Raw genomic sequence first — 6004 nt, 5'->3', positions numbered from 1 at the left:
GGGAAGTTTAGAGGAGATTAACAAATCTTTTTAAATCAAATAACTGAATAAATGAAACACCCTTTTTCTATCCTAATATAATGGATAAGTGTTTGGGTAAGACCTTTTACCCCAGCAATGGCTACCTCATGCTTTTACCGTAAGGGTCAGATAACAAAGCTAATCCTGTTTCCCTTGAACCCAAACCCCATGTAGTTTTGAAGCACTGCCCATCGCTTTCTGCCCCAAGAATGACAAACCTGTCCAGAATAGCTCAGTGTAACCAGCTGACCAAGGTACAAGTCAAGAGCCTCAGGGCTCGTTTCAGTGCTGCCGCAGCTCAGGTCTGTGTAGGAGGAGCTTCACAGCCCTTCTGATGCTTTTTCAGAAGCAGGGAAGAGATTATGGCTCCTAAATCTTGTTTACAAGAGTGTCTCTTCACTAAGAAACACAAATCTGTGTGCTCCTTTAAAACGGCCTGGGTCTCCTAAAACTTGGAGGAGTTTTGGGGACCTGAAAAAAAGCAGAGATGCCAGCTGGGACCCTGAAACTCACTCCCAGTGGGATTTCTTTTATATTCCCTAGGGACAGGATCCATGACAGGAAGGTGGCAGAAAGGAAAAGAAAGCAAGAACAAGACTCTGAAGTCCAATGGTTAGATACTTTGCCTAACAGAAGAATCTGTCCTCCAATAAATTTTGATTAAAAAGACGAAATTTAAAAGAATGCTAAACAGGGCTGAAAACCTCCAGCATCTGATATTGTTTAACTGAAGACTTTTTAGCAGTCATTTTATCCTTGACAGTAACTACACAAAATTTCAACATGTATTTAAATAAAACATAGCATTAGTTAAGAATAGGCTCTGCTCTCTATGTGTCTACTACTTTTCTCAACTTTTACATCCATGTTACTTCAAACAACTTGTCCAACACTAGAGCCAAACTCTCTTGGCTTTGCTGTCATATCTACTTCATTCACTTTAATGGACCACCTTTTGACACCAAGACCAAAAAATTTGGCCTCATGAGTATTTATCAGAACTGTACAAAGACTGAGAATTCAGCTTACAGCACATTTTTCACCAATTATTCTTTTCATTATCCTTATGCAGGAACCCTCACCAAAGAGCAGTCTGATATTGTGGTAGTCACTACACTACACTCAATTTTTGCAGAACTGCCTTTAGACAAGGAATGAAAAAAAACCAAGGATTCTAGGAAAAAAAAAAAACAAACCCTATGTCCAACAGATACCATGGGAAAAGTTTTTTATATCCTTTATTGCCCAGAGCAATCCTATCCAGGCCCAAGGTTGAATTCAATCCTCCAAATTCAAAGGTAAATTTTCTTGGGACTTTTGCAGGATTTTCTTAATCACTGTGAAACCTGGATATAAACGTGAAGTTTTCAATGCCACTTAGATACTGTTCATTGATTATTTTTTTGAATTCACCATCTACATGCCCATGTTTTCCTCTCTGTTACAACTGTTTCTTCACCTGCCTGAAACCAGAAGATTTCTTCTTTTTCTTCCGTTTCCAAGTTTCTCAAAGTTCTCTCTCCACCCAGCACTGCCATTTTATTTTAGTTCCTGAATAAAACCTCAGTGTTTCTCAACAAAGTACAGAATTTCTTCCCCTAAACAACCTTGCTACCAGTGCCTCTTTTATTTTTTTGTGGAAAATATAAAAAAAAAAATCAAACCTTCTATTCATCATAAATGCAAGTCACCTTCCTAAACAAGCTAGTGTAGTTAGATACCAGAAGTAATTGTACACACATTAGTCTTTTGGGATTTCAACGTACTTAAGCACCAAGTCTACGAGTCTTTTCTCAATATTGCATCACAGCTATCTTCTTTGCCTGCTTCCTGCTTTATACTTCACCCAGAGTACTTTTGTTTCACCAGCCTATTGTTCTTTGAAATTTCAAAATCCTGCAGGTTTATTTGTGAGTTGCATTTCTTTCCCCATGTTTGTGTTCAGATCCCTAATGACAATCTCCTTTGAGTTGCCTCGGAGGAAGGAAAACCCCAGGGTTTTTTATATGACAGCATTCTGAGGAAGAATCTCTATGCTAATTCAGTTTCAACTTTGCAAGCACAAAATTTAAAATGAAATCGTTTTTAATAAATAAGGTCACTTAAAAATCTTTGTAGCATTGATTTCTCTACCACCAGCTTTCAAAGCTGTATCTTGACTTTAGGAGATAATCATAAAAAATAATTTGACTACCAAAAGTCACATTCCACCTTAAAAATTGTACTGAGTCCTCAAACATCAATTTGAATCAATGCCAATTCAGTATAAATAAAGTGTGATATGGACATTCCAGCAAAGGACAGCCTGCAAATCAAAAGAACTGTTATTGCACAAGAAACATGTTAGATTTTTCTCCAATAATTCTCATTTTGATCACCTTTTCCAGAGAACTTCAATCACTCAAATAGGAATAAGAGAAGAAGAAATCATTGTTTCTGGCCGTTAAAGTTGCTTGATATAAATGAAGGCTGAACCTAATCCTTTCTAAAAACACCTTAAATATTAACATTTTCATAATCAGGATGAAAACAGATGTAGCGGTTGTATCTGGTGAGTTTAAAAGAAAAAAAAATGGCAATTAAAAAAGAAAAGTCTAAAAATAAACAGTAAATTCATGTGGAGCTATCCAATTCACAGCGTAGTAGGCATTACGTCAAATAAAACCACCAAGTGAGCTGAAGTATTAATGAACAGAAGGGATAGCCAGACATGTTTATATAGGCAGACGGGGCTGGAGGATATATCAACAATGCTGGGAGGTGTGTTGTAATAAACTAGAAGGGGGACAGATTTGTTGGGCCAAGTGTCCCTTTCCTGTCCAGGAATTCCTTATGTCCTCATTACCCTTTCACCTCTGGACAGCTGCAATATTAAAATCTGGCTCATGTCTTATGGAAATTAAGTTTAATGCCCTTAATTTAGTCCCCAGTCCACATATATCCATATTATAAAATAATCATACTATTTGGCTCGATGGACAGTGTCTGCTCAGGAAAGAGGCCCATCCTGGAGTGGCAGGGCTGTTGCAAGGCGAGCCTAAGACCTCTATAAAGCATGCTTAGCCTGTGTAATGCATGTGTGGAACATTCACACTGAAGACAAGTCACTTTACATTCATTCCTTTGTTTTTCTGGTATCCTTTGCATATAGTATTTTAACTACCAAAGCAGTTGTCATGGTCTTATATCATGACAGCACTGAAGCTAGACAAGAGCAAATGTGGCTTCTTGGTTTTCCCATTTTTGATTCACCTCTAAATAGAGGGTAACCTCAACATGAAGCAAGCTATGGGCCTGATTTGGTACAATTCGCTCCTCTCTGGAGCACAGATAAGGACTGTAGGGTTAGGTGCTGCATTGACAGATTACATATAGTATAGAAAATACTACTGGCATGTTCTGGTCCTGAGGATTGTTATGCAATGCTCCAAATGCAATAGTCAACTGCTAAATAATCTGGAGTCAGAAAGAGGCAGAGTGGTTGTGGCAGTGAAAAAAAAATGTGAAGGGAATAAAAATTAATCGTCAAAAGGGTTTTATATTTTATATTAGTAAATCATTTTAACTAATTGATTACATTGTATCTCCATCCAGGCTTCTGATCTGAAATCTTTAGCAATTGGTGGTCAGGGATGTAAGGCACTTGTTCTCTTCATCTGGAAAACATCTATGCTGCAGATTTGCCAACACTGTGTTTTTTTTCTGTCAATCTTTCTATAAGAATAATTTTTATGCCTTTGTGATTATTTTCTTCTGATCCATTTGCTTACCAATGTAAGGAGCATAAAATAGTATGAGGATACTTGAAGAGTGTTAATGGAAATGTCAATTTACTGGATGCATTTTGGGGTGAAAAGAAGGGTGTAAGATGAAGGTTAAGTCAGCTTGAGGCAGAAGCATCTGATTTGTAAATAACAAAATTGTAGGATTTATTCTTTTTGATGCATCACACTTTTAATAAAAGAAAATCCCCTGGAAACCTCTGTAAATGGCATGAAACATATAATTAGACTTAGCTTTTCTCACTCTCTGCTTATTTAAATGCTCAGTAACTTCAGTGGTGATTCAGTAACAACTGATTTTATAGAAACATCTGACAATGAGAACAAATATTTGCAGTGTTTTCAGTCTCTGCTCTATATTTGTCCCTGCTCACCACAAAGCACAAGGGAGAACTTGCCTTCCTTGTGTGTAAATAGGCACTGCTTTCTTCACTGCTCCCACCGGTAACCATATCCACTTTCCAACACTAAATATCAGGTGTGGCTTTTCACACCTGTATTCTTACCTCTAAAATTATATCCCCCAAAAGTTCCAGACGCAGACCTCCCTGAGAGCTCCTATCCTCCCAAAAATGAGCGTCACCACCAGTTAGGCTTTGGCGTCAAAGACACCACTGCCAGACACAGCTGGTGGATGGGTGGTGGCACAAATGCTAACCCAGGCGCTCACCTACCCCAACAGCAGATATACAAGGCTGTGCCACTGTCGAGTGTGTTTCCTTTTGCCTGGGCTACACCACCTCTGCCTTTCCCTGCTTGCTAGGGGAAGAGGCCTTGCACGTAGAGAGCCACAGCGGCAGAATCATAGGTATATGTGAGCTATAGAACCATCTAGGGTTTACTTTGCTGCCCTGAACCTCTTCACCAGCTGCCACAGCCATCAAAGGAGCCACCAAAGCAACCTATGTAGCAAATCCTGGGTCATCTCATTGATTTTGTTTTTACCCTTTGGAAAGTAGTGTTCATCCCAGTTTACACTCCTGTGAAGGAAAGTGATAAGTAGAAAGATGCCATCAGAGTGACTGCCACCAAGTCCAGTCTCTACAGGCAAGAGCAGCTGCTGTAGTGTAGTCTGTAGTGTAGTCCCATTCCCTGCCCCTCTTACCTTGGTATCTTCTGGGGAGTATGGTGGGTCTATTCCCTCCTGACTTCAGTGGTATCTGCTGCCTATACCACATGCAAAATTAAAGGGCAATTAGTGAATATGACTCTCCTAATATGTGCAGTATGACTGATCCATGCAAATGTCTTTACTTGTAGGGACATGGCTAGGTGAAATTATGTCACAGGAGCTAGGGAACCGGAGTTGCAATTCCTGACTCCTGAGAGCAAGCCAAGGACATCAATGCTCACAGGTTGCCAAAATTATTCTGGAGACCATTTTGTCTCTTCCCTAGCCTGGAATTTAGGAAATCACACCCACTCAGAGCCTCCTTGTGGTAGGAGCACTGGCAGGTGAACACAGGTGTTGAACACCAAACAATATATCCATATTCTGCCTCATGCACTTTTTACACCCATTTCCAACCTGTCAGAACAAGGAGAAAAGAATACAGCCAATATTGTCACTTCTGAATTAAAAAAAAAAAAAGTAACATATATATAAAAATATATATATAAAAATAACTAATTTTAGAGGGTTTCAGGTTGAAGGTTGCTTGTCAGAATCCAAGAAGAGAGCAGCAGTTGTTCTGACACTGTGGTTTTCACATCCTTGTCAGATATTTGAAGCAGGATAGCTGATGTGTGTTAAAAAAGGATGGTAAGGTTTAAAATAGTTTAGATGATGCCTGGAGCAAGTTTTAAGTGATATAGTAAGAAGCATTGGTAGGAGTGTGCATGCACCTAACACAATCTGTATGGGAAAATGACTTGGTCAAATGCCGGTGCCTTTAATGTGATGCTGACCTGTAACACCGCAGAGCAAATGACCAAGAGAGGCATCAGGAATTTTCCCAAGGAACGTTTTTAAAACATTTGGAGGGAAGGAGAGAGGGGGAGCCTGGAAAAGACTTCCATGGCAAGTTAAAAAAGCTCTCTTCTGTTTTTTGACAGCTCTAATAACCCCCAGTCCAAGATTTGGGCTTGGAAAGGGGCCAGTTGGCCAAGCCTCCATCCACAAATGAGCTGGAGGTGATGCTGATAGTCAGAGGGAAGCAAACAGAAGAGCTAGTAAGTCCAACACCACTCAAAGAAGGGGA

Source organism: Pezoporus flaviventris, unplaced genomic scaffold (assembly GCF_033815535.1).
Source record: "Pezoporus flaviventris isolate CSIRO_AGI_PZ_B2104156 unplaced genomic scaffold, CSIRO_AGI_Pfla_v1 ptg000001l, whole genome shotgun sequence".
Taxonomy (NCBI): Eukaryota; Metazoa; Chordata; class Aves; order Psittaciformes; family Psittacidae; genus Pezoporus; species Pezoporus flaviventris.
Note: the sequence above shows the minus strand (reverse complement) of the source record.